Genomic DNA, 17,729 nt, shown 5'->3' on the forward strand with positions numbered 1-17,729 from the left:
ATATATATATATATATATGTATATATATATATGTATATATATATATAATATTTTATTTCTTTGAGACACAGAGAAGACAGAGAGACAGAATGGGTGCATCAAGGCCTTCAACTACTGCAAACGAACTCCAGATGCATGCACCACCTTGTGCATCTGTCTTTACGTGGATCCTGGGGAATTGAACCTGGGTCCTTTGGCTTTGCAGGCAAGTACCTTAACTGCTAAGCCATCTCTCCAGCCCTTAATTTATTTTTTTTGGCATGTGTGTAGTATGTATGGTATGTGAGTGGTGTGCGTGTGTGTGTGTGTGTGTGTGTGTGTACGTGCATGCACCCCATGCACCCCCATGCGGAGGCCAGAGGAGAATGTCAGGTGTCCTCCTCTATGGCTCTTCCACATCATTTCCTTGAGACGGAGTCTCTCACTGAGCCTTGAGCTGCTTTCGGTCAGGCTGGCTGACAGCAAGCCCTAGCCATTTTCTCATCTCTGTCCCCTCTCCCAGGCCCGGGTTACAGGCGTCCATGGCCATACCCAGCTTCTAACATGGGTGCTAGGGGTCAAACTCAAGCCATCGTAGGCTCTGATGCTTGTGTGGCAAGTACTGTTGCCCACTGAGCCCCAAAACTCACTTCTGTCAGTGACAGCTTGTCCTGTTGTACCAGCTAGTTGGGGAAAAAAGACTAGAACAAGTAATTTCTCTCGATGAAAAGGGCACATTTTAAGAATACACTTTATAAGCCTGTTGTGGTATAGTATGTGTCTGTAAACCCAGCACTCAGAAGATGGAAAATTAGGAGTTCAAGACCAGGCTTCCCTACATATTGAGGGGCTACATGAGGCCTTGTCTTGAACAATTTTTACACTTTTAATTTTTTTGAAGGTGGTGGCTGGAGTTACTGCCCAGCTTATTGCCCTACTGCAGTGCAGTGCAAGAAACTATTTTTCTAAAACAAAACAAAACAAAACAACAAGAAACCTGAGCTGAGTGTGGTGGCACACACCTTCAACCCAGCATTCGGGAGGCAGAAGTAAATGGATTACCATGAGCTCGAGGCCACTCTGAGACTGCATGGTGAATTCCGTATTTGTTTGTTTGTTTTTCGAGTTTATGTTTGGAGCATGTACTATGCTGGGTGCGGGGCTGCACCGTGGTGAGTCCCACATTTTCCTCTCAGCATTCACATTTTGAGCAGAGAAAAAAACTGTCGGGGTGGCTATAGCAGTTAAAATGCTTGCTGGGGAGGGGCTTGTTTATTTTTATTTTATTTTTGGTGGTGTTTACAGGCATTAAACAGGGCAATGAATCCGATGGCATTTTCACTGACATCCTGTTTTTCAAGAAGGGAAGGACCTCAGGTCCATACAAGCCAAGCAACAGGAACCCCAGCAGGCAGCCTGCCCCTCCCCATCCCTACCTTGAACCTCATTTTATTTCATTTTGGTTTTTTGAGGTAGGGGTTTCACTCTAGCCCAGGCTGACCTGGAATTCTCTATGCAGTCTCAGGGTGGCCTGGAACTCACAGCAATCCTCCTACTTCTGCCTCCTGAGTGCTGAGATTAAAGGCGTGCGCCACCACGCTCGGCAACAGGATTTATTTTTTTAAAAATATTTTATTTATTTACTAGCTCTGCCTCCCCAGTGATGGGATTAAAGGCGTGCGCCACCACGCTTGGCTGAACCTTACTTTAGCTTGGTGAGGGGCACAGATGGCCCTGTAGGAGCCCAGATGACATTGGCCGTGGACTCTGAAGGAGAACTTGAGTTTGTTTGCCCCGTGGAGAAAGGAGTGAGAGAAGTGCAGATACAGTGGAGGGAGCAGGATGCGCACCTCTGGAACCCTGTGGCTCTGGGCACCCCTTCCCCGACCTGAAGGAGGTTTTTTTGGGTGAAGAGGCTCAGACACCTCTCACCCAGTACGGATCCCACCGCTGCTCTAGACAGGATCCTGACCTTCACATGGGCCACCCTTGCCTCACGAAGCAAATGTGTCCAGCAGGGGCACAGGGACAATATTCTGTCAGGATGGTAGAGCTGTCCCGAGGGAGCTTCCACTCATCTTGGAAACACTGGTGTAAGCTCAGGGAAGGAGGGTTTGTGTGCCGCTGCTGAGCCGCAGACTCTCAACTTTCTGTCCACAGACGCACGCGCATCCCCAGGGCTGGACAGGCAGGCGCGGTTAGGCAACGCCGTGCAAACCGGCGTCTGCCCTCCTGCACGTTCGTGTTTCCCCCGAGCACGCGTTAAGTAGTTTGCAGAGTCCAGTTTGAGAAAGGCTCAGACGAGGGCTCTGTGAAGTGGCTCCAAAGGTAAAAGTTCTGAGGGGCAAGGCCCGGGGAGGTGGGGCTGGAAGGGATTTTCAGGGGAGAAGGACCTGGGATGGGAAACCACGATATCCGGGGCACAAGGAGCAGCAGGAGCAGCGGCTGCAGGGATGGCCTCCTGAATTCCGCTTCTCCACGAGGTCCTTGGCCAATGGCTGAATTCACAATCTGCCAGCTCTTGTTTCTGGTAACCCTGAAGCACCTCAGACATACTGTTCTCTAGAATTCCCAGGTGTGGCAAAGTTGCAAACAGTGCTGGCAGCTAGCTTGATAATAAATACTCTTTTTATTAAAGATTTATTTTTTATTTTTATCCATTATTATTATTATTATTATTTTCAAGGTAGGGTTTCACTGTAGCCCAAGCTGATCTGGAATTCACTACGGAGTTTCAGGGTGGCCTCAAATTCATGGCCATCCTCTTGCCTCTGCCTCCTGAGTCCTGGGATTAAAGGTGTGCACCACCATGCCTGGCTTTTAAAAATATTTTATTTTTTTTCTATTTATTTATTTGAAAGAGAGAGAACAAATGGGTATGCCAGGGCCTCTATCCACTGCAAATGACCTTCAGACATATGTGCCACCTCGTGCATCTGGCTTTTGTGGGTCCTGGGGAATTGAACCTGGGTCCTTTGGCTTTGCAGACAAGTGCCTTAACCACTAAGCAATTCCTAAAGCCCTAAAGATTTATTTATTTATTTATTTATTTTTATTAGAGGCAGAGAGAGGGAAGAGGGGAGACAGAGTGAGAATGGGCGTGCCAGGGCCTCTAGCTATTGCAAATAAACTCCAGACGTATGCGCCACCACATGCATTTGGCTTGCGTGGGACTTGGAGAATTGTACCTGGGTCCTTAGGCTTTGTAGGGATGTGCCTTAACTGCTAAGCCATCTCTCCAGCCCAATAAATGCTCTTTTAATCAATTTCTCTTTCCTGCATCACTTCCTCATCTTCCCACTGTCCTCAACCCATTTTCTCTTAACACAATATCGCAGACTGGGTAAATTACGAAGAAAAGAGGTTATGTGAGCTCTTGGCTCTGGCCCAAGGATGAAATATATATCTAGTGATGGCTTTCTTGCTGCCAGAATCCCAGGGTAGACCAGAGCATCTCAGGGTAGGAAAGAGCACACATGTGTGTGGTCCAGCCTCTTTCCCGCTTTCTCTGAAGCTACCAATATTCAATCAGGTTCCACCTTGATGACTTTATCTCATCCTAATCCCTTCCCATGGCTTCATCTTTATATAAGCATAGTCAGATAGGTTTCCAACATTTTGTTGTTGTTGTTTTTCATTTATTTTTCTCACTGTAGCCCAGGCTGACCTGGAATTCACTATGTAGTCTCAAGGTGGCCTTGAACTCACAGTGACCCTCTTACCTCTGTCTCCCATGTGCTGGGATTACAGGTGTGAGCCAGTTTCCACTCTCTTAATACTTCACAATGGGGATTAAGTTTCCATCTGTGGTGTCACATCTGTGGGCATGTCTCAGTGTGCAAGTATCTCTGTTTATAAAGACATCAGTATTATCAGGTTAGGACGATTCCTACTAGCCTCATCTAACTTGATCATCTGCACACAGATGTGATTTCACAGGAGTGACTTCACCCAACTTAACCCATGTTTCCTGGTAACATTTTTTAAACAAACTGCGTGTATTCTAATCTGTGTCTTAACGTCTGTTTCTAGAACTCAAACTGAGGTTCTTTTAGAGACATTACCTCAGGGATACAGAGAGGTGGTGCAACTTCCCTAGCACCATGTGACACTCCCCCCCACCCCAGAAATCCAGGATTTGAGTCAACATTTAAATTTCTTGCTTATGTATTTCTCAGCCTGTCTGAAGACTACTGCAGTTTCTTTGTTTTGAGTGCTGGTTCCCACAATGATGTGGCTCAATAGGAACAGAGAAGAGGCAAGTTCACGTGTCATGTGTACACAGGGGTCTCTGTCACTGTGCATCAGTGAGGGAAGAACATTTGCAGCTTAGTGGTCCTGCAGCCCCTACTGACGTGACCAGCAGAGATGCAGCGCGCGGTCTCCGGAGGAGGGGTAATTGCTAGTCGGAGAGAGGGAGCCTCTTCTCTCGGAAGCACCGGGGTTGCCCTTTAGAAAAAACATCACCAGCACTTTCTGCAGTCTCGAAATGAGTCTGCGTGGTAATTCGAGCAGTGGGACTTGTTCTGGTTTTTAGACATGCAACCGTTTCAGAACCTCCTTTCCCCATTGCCACGGCGCCATCTTGACCCATGAAGCAGTGAACTAGCAGAGGGACCCCAACAGGCGAGGTGTGCAGCTGGGGCTGTCACCCCCTGCCTTCGTGGTCTCCTGGGCTGGGAAGGGAAGCACCAATGAGGTGGGTTTCCAGGTCACAGCTGCCAGGCTGCACCTGTGTGGTGGGTGGCCCCAGTTTGATCTGAGTCAAAAAGCGCTGCAAAGATGCTTTCTGTGGGAAGATACACTGGAAGTTTGCTTTTGACCTCTGTAGCCATCAGCAAGTATTTGAGGGCATGGATTAGGGCACAGCTCCCACTTGTGAGAAGACAATGTGACGGTAGTACTTTCTCTGGAGTGAGATCTGTTTGCTTACAAAGCAAGGGTACAGGCCAGGACTAGGGATAACTGATTTTCTCTGCTATGGCTGGAAGATGAAGAGAGAGAGAGAGAAGTGGGAGAGGAATGGGGAAGGACTGGAGAGGGAAGAGAAGAGAGGAGGGAGGGAAGGAGAGAGGAGAGGAGAGTGAATTGAAGAGGAAATGGAAAGGGAGGAAGGGACTAGAGAGGTGCATTAAAGGCACAAGACAGGAAAGCACGCGTATTTCCATGACTCTTCTTTTGTCAGCAAGCAGTGTTTCATGGGGTTTTGTGAGAGCAGGATCTGTTTTTATTCTGCCACTATACCACAGCCCCTCTGCTGCAGGAGGGGCCTGTGTACTCACCGTCTGTACCACTCAGCTCATGGCTATGAGCAGCGTTTCTGGAACCAAACAGCACTGCTATCAGGACTTCTCTGTCCTTGGGGCAAGTAAAAAACTGTCGATCTGTTGTTAATAGCTGCATAAAAATCTTCCTCAAAGGGTTTTGTGAGGAGCTGACTTTATAGTGCATGAAAAGGCGTTGGCTTTGGTGGCTAGCACACAGCACTTAATACATGCCAGCTCCTAAGATCAGCATAGCTGCTATCGCTGAGTGCTGACGTCACCAAACATGTCTCATATCACTTACAAACTTTTCAGGTAACTATGTTTTGCTTTATCAACTGGAAGACTCTTGAGACAAGAAAACTGATGTTTTATTTCTCTATTCCCTGTATGTCCTGTTGCAGTCAGGTTCGTATTGCTGGTAGAAATCACCCAACCAAGAGCAGCTTGTGGGAAAAAGAGGTTTATTTTGGCTTACAGGCTTGAGAGGAAGCTCCACGATGGCAGGGGAAAATGATGGCATGAGCAGAGGAGGGTGGACATCACCCCCTGGCCAACATAAGGTGGACAACAGGTACAGGAGAGTGTGCCCAACACTGGCATGGGGAAACTGGCTATAATACCCATTAGCTCACCATCAAGAACACACTGCCTCCGGGAGGCGTTAATTCCGAAACCTCCATCAGCTGGGAATCTAGCATTCTGGGCACCTAAGTTTATAGGGGACACATGAATCAAACCACCACATGTCCCAAATCTATCTCAAATGAGAGCCTAGAGAGTAAGCGATAATCAGTACACTCTTGCTGCAAAAGACCAGATGGTAAATCTTGAAGGCTTTATCGGCCATATGGTCTCTGTCCCTGCTATGTGACTCTGCCGCCACAGCACCAAATCAACCACACAGAGATGCAAACAAATGAGAACACAAATGTTCCTACAAAACTCTATTCACACAGCCAGGCAGCTGCCCACACTTCTGACCCGTGGGCTATGCTTTTCCCACACTGGACAAGGGCAATGGGGAGAGAAGTCAGATGCCTGGTGTCCGTGCCCACCTCCTCTCACTGCTGGTGTTCCTTGTGCATTGGCCACCCCTTTGCCCCCCTCTGCTTGTTCCCATCACATAGCTACAGGGAGGCACTTGAGGGACCCTCCTTAGGTGGCCGTGCAGCTGGTGTAGGTGGTTGGCTTCCGTAATACTGATAGCACAGGAGTTGGAGCTTCCAGCCCACATAATATACATTTGTCAGGGGAGCATCTACAAGGCACAGAGCTCTTTCCCTAATGTGAAATGGAAAACCAAGTGTGATTCAGCTGGTCTAAGTGATAAAAGCATTCGTTATTATTCTCTGACTTGCTCTGTTTATAGAGAGTTTAGTCATAGGTATTTTTATTTTCAGGAGCTTACAGCTCACTTATCTTCAAAATAGCTGTGCTCCGCATAACAGGGAGGAGGCGATTATGAGAAACCATGTGTGCTAGAATGGTTGCTTATTATCAGTGAGACCTAAAAAACAACACATATGTGTTATGTAGTCACCTCTATGATTCACGACTGGTTTTAATCAAAGTCAAGCTTTTCATGATCTTTGAAATTGTATTTGATTCTTGAAAGAATCCAGTATCCTGTCAAGAATAGATGCAAACAGACCAGAATCAAAAAGCAATCTTGCACGCCTTTAATCCTATCACTCAGGAGGCAGAGGTAGGAAGATCCCTTACGGCCAGCCTGAGACTGCATGGTGAATTCTAGGTCAGCCTGGGCTAGAGCGAGACCCTACCTCAAAAAACCTAAAAAAGGGGCTGGAGTGATGGCTCAGCAGTTAAGGCACTTGCCTGCAAAGCCTAATGACCCAAGTTCAATTCCCTCCTACCCATGGAAAACCAGATACACAAAGTGGTGCATGAATGTGAAGTTATTTGCAATGGCTAGAGGCCCTGGCATTCTCTCTCTCTGTCTCTCTTCTTGCAAATAAATTTTTTTCTTTTTGGTTTTCTGAGGCAGAGTCTCATTCTAACCCAGACTGACCTGGAATTCACTATGGAGTCTCAGGATGGCCTTGAACTCACAGGAATCCTCCTACCTCTGCCTCCCGAGTGCTGGCATTAAAGGCATGCGCCATCATGCCAGGCACAAGTAAATAAAAAATATATATATATTTTTAAAAGACACATTTGTTCAGCATCATGATCAGACTATTACATTTAGCAATCAACAGCATGGGTGGAAAAAAAAAAGTCTACATTAAAACCATTTATTGGAATGCTTTACACTTTCCACAGAACAGAAACTAAAATAACCTGTTATACAATTAGTCATAGATACAGTCTTTGAGTTTTTGTTTTTGTTTTTTTTCCCCCATACACGTGAGTATTGTCTAAAACATGTCTTCTTTGTAGCGGCTAGGCCCTGCCACCACTGGGCTTGGCTGAGTTCACAAATCTGTTGTAACCTGTAGCTTCCCTGTCACTTCTCTGGCTCTCCTCTCCTACTAAGCTTTGATTCCTGGCAGTAATTAAAATCTTCTGCCACTGCCATAGCTACTGCTGCTGCTTGAACCGCCATAGCCACCTTGGTTTCGTGGTTTGGCAAAGTATTGCCCCCCCCATAAGGGCCAGAGCTTCTGCCTCCAAAATTTCTTCCCTTCATGGGTCCAAAATTTGAACAGTGATTGTTGTAATTGCCAAAGTCATTGTAGCTTCCACCACCTCCAAAATTGCTTCCATCATTACCAAATCCATTATAGCCATCCCCACTGCCACCATATCCTCCACCTCTGCTGCTGTCACCAAAGCCACCACAACCACTGAAGTTCCCTCCACGACCAAAATTGTCATTTCCACCAAAACCACCTCCACAGCCACCACCGATGTTTCCAGAGCCACTTCAACCTCTTTGGCTGGACGAAGCACTCGCCATCTCTTGCTTTGACAGGGCTTGCCTTGCTTCCCAGCTGTGGCCATTCACAGTATGGTATTTGTGTAGGACAACCTCATCAACAGTCATGGTCATCAAAGGTCCCAAAAGCAAAGCCCCTTTTCTTCACACTGCCTCTGTCTGACATCATTTCTTTCGCTTCGATTTTTCCATACCGTTCAAAATAATCTCATAGGTGATGCTCTTCAGTGTCTTCTTTAATGCCTCCCACAAAGATCTTTTTCACAGTTAGGTGGACTTCTTCTCTTGACACAGCCCTCTTTGGTTCCACAATTCTCCCATCCCCCTTGTGTGGCCTTGCATTCATGGCTGCGTCCACCTCCTAGTGGCCTAGGAAACAAACCCAGAGCCTCTGGAGCACTTGGTGTTTGGATCTCGCCTGACCACACAGTCAGTGAGTGTTCCCCATTGCTCAAAATGGCTCCTCCGACTCATCTGTCCTTTCGAAGCTCGGCCCTGCAATGAAGAGCTTCCGCACCTGTTCCGGCTCCTTAGGAGACTTGGACTTACATGACTGCGGTGACAGGAGAGGGTTCAGCAAGGGTTCAGTTCCTTGGCCGCATCCACAGGCAGAAAGCTAAAAGTATTTTTAAAAAGGCAATCTGGAGCCGGGCATGGTGGCGCACACCTTTAATCCCAGCACTCGGGAGGCAGAGGTAGGAGGATTGCCGTGAGTTCGAGGCAACCCTGAGACTCCATAGTGAATTCCAGGTCAGCCTCAGCTAGAGTGGGACCCTACCTCAAAACAAACAAACAAACAAACAAAAGGCAATCTGGGGTTGGGACGATGGCTTAGCAGCTAAACATACTTGCTTGCAAAACCTGTTGGCCTAGGCTGGATTCCTCAGTACCCATGTAAAGCTAGGTCCACAATGAGGTGCATGTGTCTGGAGTTTGCAGTAGCAGGTGACCCTAGTGTGCCTATATGCCTCTCTATTTTCCTTCCCTCCCTTCCTTCCTTCCTTCCTTCCTTCCTTCCTTCCTTCCTTCCTTCCTTCCTTCCTTCCTTCCTTTCTTTCTTTCTTTCTTTCTTTCTTTCTCTCTCTCTCTCTCTCTCTCTCTCACATACACACACACATAAATAAATAAATAAATAAATTAATTAATTAATTAATTAGTGGCTGGAGAGATAGATTAGCAGTTAAGGCACTTGCTTGCAAAGCCAAAAGACCCAGGTTCAATTCCCCACTATTCACATAAGACAGATGCACAAGATGGCACATGCATCTGGGGTTCATTTGCAGCCACTGGAGGCCCTGGCACACCCATTCATTTTCTCTCTCTCTCCCTCCCTCTCTCTCTTTCTTTCTCTTTCAAATAAATAAATAAAAATAAAAATATTTTAAAAGCAACCTGAGCCTGGATAAAAATGACAAGAATTACTATAGAACCCTAAAGCATTGGGTAGTCCTAGATGCTCCTACTTGGAAGACGGGAAGTTACATAATGCTGACTTCCTCATCATTCCAAACAGTCTCATCTTAATGGGGTGAATTGTCCCCTTGGAAGCAATAATCTCCTTTGGATCCTGAGTAAAATAAATTGGGCTCAATGATTCTGTTTATGACGCGGAGCATATTTCTCCAGTGGAGCATAAGAAATAGAATATCACCCAAGAGGAACTTCACAGGCAGTGGTCATAATGAAACCCCTTTGTCCCATGGAGGAGGAAGCCTGTGTGTGTGATCATCACCAGGTGAGCACTCAGACCATGTCTGAGTTGTGCTGAGCTCTATTCAGTAACTTACCTCATGAAAAATCCACAGCCCGTGGGAGACGTGGAGGCGCAGGTAGCTTTCACTGATGTATGAGCAGGCCATCTACTCAAGAATGGTGATCAGCAGTGTTGGAATTTGAATTCTACTTGTCTGAATTCAAATCCAAGTTCTCCCTCTGCTCAGTTACATGGGGCTATTCACATGTCTGTGCACAGCCTGGAAGAAAACCATGCAACGGGGGAGTAACCTTATAGGAAACCTAACATTTGCAGCTGAGCTTCCATTATTACACATCATTTTCATTGTCTGACTGCTTTCCTCTTAGAAGTTACATTTTTCCACTCCTGGTTTTAACCCAAAGAAACATGATATAAATTCCATAAGCTACTCTTTAATAAGGTCAGCTAGAAAACAAACATATACAGGGCCCACTGCCCGGCCTAATAGGGTGTGGACACCTCAGTCCTGTCTAGATGTGCTCAGCTTAACCCTAGCAACAATTTCCTAGGGATAAGATAGCTACTTTTTCTGATACTTGGTTCATCTCTGGTTGAGTCAAGTCCTTCTCAACTTAATGCTTGGAGTGGGGGCTTCTCAACCTCAGCACATCGACATTTGGGATCTTAGGGTTTGTCCTGGGTGCATTTAAGGATGTTTAGCAACATCTTTGACCTCTACCCTCTAAATGCCAACAGTGTACCCAATTTGTGACAAGCTTAAATGTCTTTAGACTGCATAAAAAAAATGTCCCCTGGGGGAAGAAAATCCACCATGGACTGAGACCCAGTGAGATGGAGTTCTGATCTCCATTATAACTGATCAATCACTGGGTGGTGATTAGCCCACAATGGGCAATATAGCCTCATCATGTGTGGTCATCGAATTGACCAGAAAGCTGCAACTGATCCACTACTAAGTGCTTTCCCAGAATTAATTGAGATTTTGGGGTACCACGTGAGCACTGATTTGGAGCAGTTCTCTTCACAATGGTAGCCATAAACCATGGCCAGCAGCCACTTGAGTTTGGGTGCCCCCACTTGGCAAGTGCCTCCTCTGTCTTCCATCTGATTTTTTTTTTTCTGAATGGTGGGGTTGAGGGAGGTCAGTTTCGTCAGAAGGTGAAAGCGAATAGGTATATGAGGCAATTGGCACTAACTTAAAATTCTGGCTTTATCACCATCTTGTTATATGTGACCTTGAATCAGTTCGTTGGCCATCTTCTTCATAAAATGAAGATAGCTCCGTGTACTTTGAAGTGTTGTTGAGAGATTAAAGATAATTAATCTTTGTTTGGAGGGAGGCACTTGTAGCTCTGTAAAGAAATGTTTTCTATTAGTATAAATTGAGAAAGAGTGACTGACTAAATAGATAGGTGCCCACATCTACCTGTGTCTGGTCTCCTGATGATCCTCTGAGCAAGCTCCCTGAAGGCCAGCCCCACCTGGCCTCACCACCCTGTCTCTGCTCCTATGACTTTAATGGAACCCAAGTATTACAGAACAGAAGTTTGGGAAGGTCTGGGTTCATGTAGAAGGATGTTTAGGCATTACTTACTTTGGCAACTGATTTGACCTGGAGTGTTAAAAACAAGCAAAGCCTGCAGGCTGCATTGGTCAACAGGAAGGCAGTTCTCCATCCTTGCAGTTAGCAGGGGCTGCGGCCTTGGTGGGTGCTGGAGGGGAGGTAGAGGACAGGAAGGGCAGTGAAAGCTATATAGCCTGGGGCACCCACTGCTCATTGTGATAGCATCAATAGGAGGAAACTGGGAGAAAGGGCCCAGACCCCTAGCAAACTATCTGGCTAATATCCCAAGGCAAAGCCATGAAGGGGATATCATTTTGCTGTCCTCTCCACCCCCCACTTCTGCATCATGTAATCTATGCTTGGTCCAAGACTTTGAAGGGTCCCTGGCCTGAGTCTTCTAGTTCACTAGCCCTGAACAAGGATGTGATGGGATGGCAAGGCTGGTGGCTGAGCCAAAAATGCTATGAGTGGAATTTAGGCCACACTTGGGGCCAGATGGCCCTTGGTTTGTTCCTGTTGAAAGTTTGTGATTCTAGATCTGCTCTCAATCCAGTGTTCTCTGCTAGGCAAACTGCCTCTCTCAGTCCTGGATCATATTTTTACTTCTCCCGCTTCCAAATCAAATGCCAACCACATCTGTGGTCTTGTTTATTTACTGCTGCTCCTAAAAGTAGTGATTTACCACTAAGTGATTTACCCCTGCCATGCAAAGAAAATGAGAGCTAAACAAACAGGGCCTGGAAGTTAGCAAGTCCCCTGCATTGATATTCTCTGGGTTGGGATAAGTGCACTTAATTTGTAACTATTCTTTTTACTTAACCAGCCATGACCATCCTTTCTCTCTCTTTTTTTTTTTCAAGGTAGGGTCTCACTCTAGTTCAGACTGACCTGGAACTCACTATGTAGTCTCAGGGTGGCCTCGAACTCATGGTGATTCTCCTACATCTGCCTCCCAAGGGCTGGAATTAAAGGTGTGCGCCACCACGCCCGGCTATGACCATCCTTTCTTGTTAAGGATTTCTAGGCATCAGTTTTAGTGCCTATCAAGGGCCATGATTTATTTTTAGCTCTGACTATTTATTGCTGGACATTTAGGCGGCTTCGCATTTTAAGGTGTCATGAATAACGTTTCATGGACATTTCAGACATTTCCTGTACATGTGCGCGTGACCACATTTGTGGTCATCTCCTTGGAGCAAACTCCTGCCGGCTGTCTCTCCCCCGGCCCCACGGCTTCTTGTGGCTTCGTTGGCCAAAACTTTGCATTGTCCACCTCCTCTATGAAGTTTCCTAAACGTCCAGCCCATTTCCACCACGTGGAGATCACATCACAGTGCAGGTCACCTACCTTGCCCACTCCCCAGCTGACAGAGCTAATGCCCACTTCAGGAACTCTTTCAGCTTCAGACATCTAACAAACTGGGTTCCCACTTAGACGTGCTGTCTTACTTGACAGTGTGTCTCTGGTGATGCTTTCTCCCTCTCAGCCTTCACCCACCTCACTGCCTGCCCCAGAGGCCCTGCTCATCAACAACTGTAAGCCCAGCCCATCTGAAAACTAGTTTTTCCCCCTAGGTTCATTCTTCCTACTTCCCCCATTCACTTCATAGAAAGCCAGATGCACCACAGGAGGGAGCAGGCTTCAAGGCCAGACTGAAACAAACCTTTGTGGCTCCAGGCCTTGGTGGAAAGCCATTGCTTTCAGCAGCCCCGTAGCCAGGCAAGTTCAGGCAGTCACCCTGGGAGCAGAGGGGCCACGGGGCTCTAGAGATTCTGGCACAGCGCCAGCAGAACCAACCATGCAGGAGTCAGGAAGCTGGAGCTTCCTCCCCGTTATCCAGCCCAGCCTCCCTTGCAACATCTCCATCGCTCACCAGCATCTTCCAACGGAACGAATGCAGACTTCTGAGACCACTTTGGTGATGAGCAAGTTGCTATGGAACCACTTCCTGCTTCAGTCCATGATTCTTGCCGTTTAAAAGGAATAACTTCATTAATGCTAATCATACATTTACTTATTCAACAAACCAATCAAGTATCTGTGATGTCACAAGGGTATCCATGTGCTTTGGGGAGAAAATGTCCCAGATCTCAGAGAGCTAATATTTTAAAGATGAAGTAGAAGAAAGAAGGAGGAGGAGGAGAAGAAGAAGAGGAAGAAGAAGAAAAAGGTCAATAAGTAAATACACAGAAAGTGTAAAAACATACTAAGAAGAAAAATAACACAAGGATGGTGTGGCTGAGTGTGGGGTGGTGGTAGGTATGTGGGGGTGCCCTTGCTGAGGCAGTAACAGAGTACCAGAAGGGAACATGTGAGCAAGCCAGGGGGCACATGGGAGAAGGTGAGGGACGGCAGTGGGCACATTCCTGGAACAAAATGCAAAACAGAGCTTCCCGCCACAAGCACAGAGTCTGTGATCTTCTCTAATCCAGACAGAAATCCAGGGATATGGGCATAATGCTGCAGTGTAAGATAAATGAGAGAAGTGCACCACGGTACCTCTGAATGACGCTGTCCACTAGCCAGTCACCCAACCCGTGTGCCAGTCTGATTCCCACAGCAGTGCCCGAAGGCGGCTGGGCCAGCCCTGCAGATCCTTATCTTCAGAGAAAGTTATAGAACATGCACTCTGAAATTGCGTGACTCATCTTGGTCCTGGGGCTGTGACATGTCATTGGATGCTTTGGGTCCTGTTTTAGTCTATGGAGGGCTTTGGTGGGGAGGGTCAGTAAGGTCCCTTCTAGCCTCAAAGCTCGGTCATTTTGGAAGTGACAGGCAAGAAATAAACATGGAGCACTGATGTTGTAGCCTAAACCAGATCGTGGTCCACTTCTTCCTCTGCCTGTCCGTCCCTCCCCGAAACGCCTGATGAAACCCTGAGCATCAGATCTACTGCCTTCAGAAAAGGAGAAAGCTATGAGAGAGCAATGAAAGGAGAAAGAGGAAGAAAATTCACCAATAACAAAGCCCCCAGCAATTCAATGCCTTGGTTCCGAAGCCAGATCCTCAAGGTTCAGCTCCCCATTCTGTACTGGCAACTGTGCAAGCTTGGACAGGCTACCCTCTGCTAAGCCTCAGCACTCCATCTGCAAAATGGGTACAGCCTCACACGTGGAGGTAAAGATCCAAGCACATGGTACGTGCTGGCCTCACCTTCGCCTGGCTCAGGGAGAGCTCAGGCCAAGGAACAGCTGCTTGTGCTGTGGTGTCTCTGTGAAGCAGAAAGGGGCAATCCGCCCCCCAAACTGTTCCCTGCACACCATGGGTCCTGCTCCTTCACATGAATAGCACTCTGGGGTCCCTGGATAAGGCAGGTGCGAGCTCTGCCTCCCTCCCCAACACTGGCCAAGGAGTCTTTGCCAGATGGATCTCAGTGGTTTCCCACCTCCTACCAAGGGCCAACTGCCAGTTCTGAAAGGCGATTTGGGGAGGTGTCCCCCGCCTGGGGCTGACGGGGGCTGGGGAGAAAAGTCCCCCTCCTGCTGCACTAGTGGTTCCACAGCTTTCAGCCTGTTGTTTTCTTTCTTTCTTTCTTTCTTCTTCCCCCACACCCCCTCTGTGCAGATTAAGCTTCTGAAATTTCTAAGTGATGCTTACCTTTATGTGTGAAAGCAGTGGAAAATGTTGGACCACAGAAATTGGTATCAGCCAATGGGAGAATGACAGAGGCAAGGGCTCTTGTTTTGCTTGGTGCTACAAGGGTTAATCCTGTCACCACCTTCTGACCTAGCTCACCTCCCCTGCCTCTCCTAGTCCTCTACGTGTATGCGTGTATGCGCTGAGCATGTCAGAATACTGATATATTAGAATAATAAGACACTCTTCATGGTATATGCTTCTAGAACTTCCCCCTAGATTTAAAAGTGTGTGGTAAAATACATACAACATAAAACTTACCACCTTGGGCTGGGGAAATGGCTTCGTGGTTAAAGGCACTTGCTTATAAAGCCTTCCAGGCCGGGGTTCAATTTCCCAGTATGCACATAAAGCCAGATGCAGTATGTGGAGCATGCATACGGAGTTTGTTTGCAGAGGGAAGAGACCCTAGCATGCCCTCTCAAATAAATAAAAATATGTTTTTAAATTTATTATTTCTTTTAAAAAAATTTTTGTTATTTATTTATTTATTTGAGAGTGACAGACAGAGAAAGAAAGAGGCAGAGAGAGATAGAGAGAGAGAGAATGGGTACAACAGGGCCTCCAACCACTGCAAATGAACCCCAGACATGTGCGCCCCCTTGTGCATCTGGCTAACGTGGGTCCTGGGGAATCGAGCCTTGAACTGGGGTCCTTAGGCTTCACAGGCAAGCACTTAACCACTAAGCCATCTCTCTCCAGCCTTAAATTAACTATTTCTAAGTATACCATTTAGTAGGGTTAAGGACATTCATATCATTGAGGAACTTTCTCTAGAATCTTTTCCTATCATAAATTCTAAATTTTACTAAATTCTAGTGTCCGAGTCCCTCCTCCTGCCAGCCCCCAGAAAACGCTATTCTACTTTGTCTCCATGACTTGTTTTTGTTTCTATTTTTCAAGGAAAGGTCTCACTCCAGCCCACAATGATCTGGAATTCACTATACAGTTTAGGCTGGCCTTGAACTCACAGCAATCCTGCCCCACAAGTGCTGGGATTAAAAGTGTGCTCTATCACACCCAGTTTGTCTCCATGACTTTTGACTTCTCTATGCCTGAGATAAATGGAATCATGCAGTTTTGTCTTTTGTGACTTTTTTTTTTTCATTTAGTATAATGTCCTTAAGGGTCATCCTTATAACATGTTGTTGGAATTTCCTGTTTTTCTTTTCTTGTTTTATCAAGGTAGGGTCTCACTCTAGTCCAAACTGACCTGAAACTCACTGTATAGTCTTAAGCTAGCCTTGAACTCACAGTGGTCCTTCTATCTGGGCCACCTGGCTGCTGAAATTGAAGGTGTGCACTACCACACCTGGTAGAATTTTCCTTTTTAAAAAATGTTTTTATTTCTTTATTTGCAAGGAAAGAGAGAGAGGGAGAGAAGGAAAAAGAAAGCAAGTGAGTCAGTAATTGAGGAGAGAGAAAATGAAGGGGCACTCCAGGGCCTCTTGCTGCTGCAAACAAACTTCAGAACCATGCACCCAGGCCAACAGATCAGGCTTTGCAAGCAAGTTCCTTAACTGCTGAGCCATCTCTGCAGCCCAGAATTTCATTTTTTCTTTCCTTTCTTTCTTTTTTGTAGTTTTTCAAGATACGGTTTCATTCAAGCCCAAGCTGACCTGGAATTCACTCTATAGTCTCAGGGTAGCCTTGAACTCACAGCTATCCTCCTACCTTGGCCTCCCAAATGCTAGGACTAAAGGTGTGCACCACCACGTCTGGCTCAGAATTTCCTTTTTATTTTTTATTTATCCATCTTGAGAGAGAGAGGCAGATACAGAGAATGAGCACACCAGGGCATCCAGCCACTGCAAACTTCACACACATGCGCCACCATGTGCATCTGGTTTACATGGGTACTGGTGAATTGAACCTGGGTCTTTAGGCTTTGGAGGCAAGTGCCTTAACTGTTAAGCCATCTCTCCAGCCCAGAATTTCCTTTTTTAGAAAGACTGAATAATAGTCCATTGTATGCATGGGCCACATTTGGCTTGCCATTCATTCATTCATGGATTCCAGGGCTGTTCCCACTTTTTAGGTATTGTAAGAGATGTGCTCTGAGCATGAGTATGTACATGACTCTTCTCCGTTCTCCTGGATGTCTACTTCTAAGCTGGGTCACATGATGTCTGACTTTACTCTAGTAGAACCACCAAACTGTCTTCTGCAGCAAATGCACCATTTTACATTTCTGGCAACAGCTAAGGTCTGTCCACATCCTCACAACACTTGCATCTGATTTTTGATTGTAATCATTCTCATGGGGCGTTACTTGATCTCATTTTTTTTTTAAGGAGAAAGAAATGCCAAAAATGAAGATTTCAAAAATTATAAACAGAATAAGATATCCTACTTTAAATGGAACATATTAACAAATGGATACTTTTTTTGCCTTCATTTTATTTATTTGTTCATTTATTAACAGATTATACTCTTTTATCCACTCTCTCCTGTTCCCATTCCCTGGGGCCTACCTCTGAAGGGTTATGGGATTCACTGTGGGGTCCTGAAGGCCTCAGTCAGTCCCAGTGGGATTAGTGGGGGGACTGTGCCTCTGGATATTCTCACCCACCTGTGGTTCTTACAATCTTTCTGCCCCTCTTCTGCAATGTTCCTTGAGCCATGGCAGGCCCGTTGGCAGTCTGATGTAGTGTTGAGGTCTCTGT

The 17,729-nt window shown here is 46.4% G+C and overlaps 1 pseudogene; it reads right to left on the bottom strand.

Annotated features, from left to right (window-relative positions):
- Nucleotides 1-7,606: 7,606 nt before the first annotated feature.
- On the bottom strand, nt 7,607-10,004 carry LOC101597847 (annotated as a pseudogene).
- Nucleotides 10,005-17,729: the final 7,725 nt, after the last annotated feature.

Source organism: Jaculus jaculus, chromosome 1 (assembly GCF_020740685.1).
Source record: "Jaculus jaculus isolate mJacJac1 chromosome 1, mJacJac1.mat.Y.cur, whole genome shotgun sequence".
Taxonomy (NCBI): Eukaryota; Metazoa; Chordata; class Mammalia; order Rodentia; family Dipodidae; genus Jaculus; species Jaculus jaculus.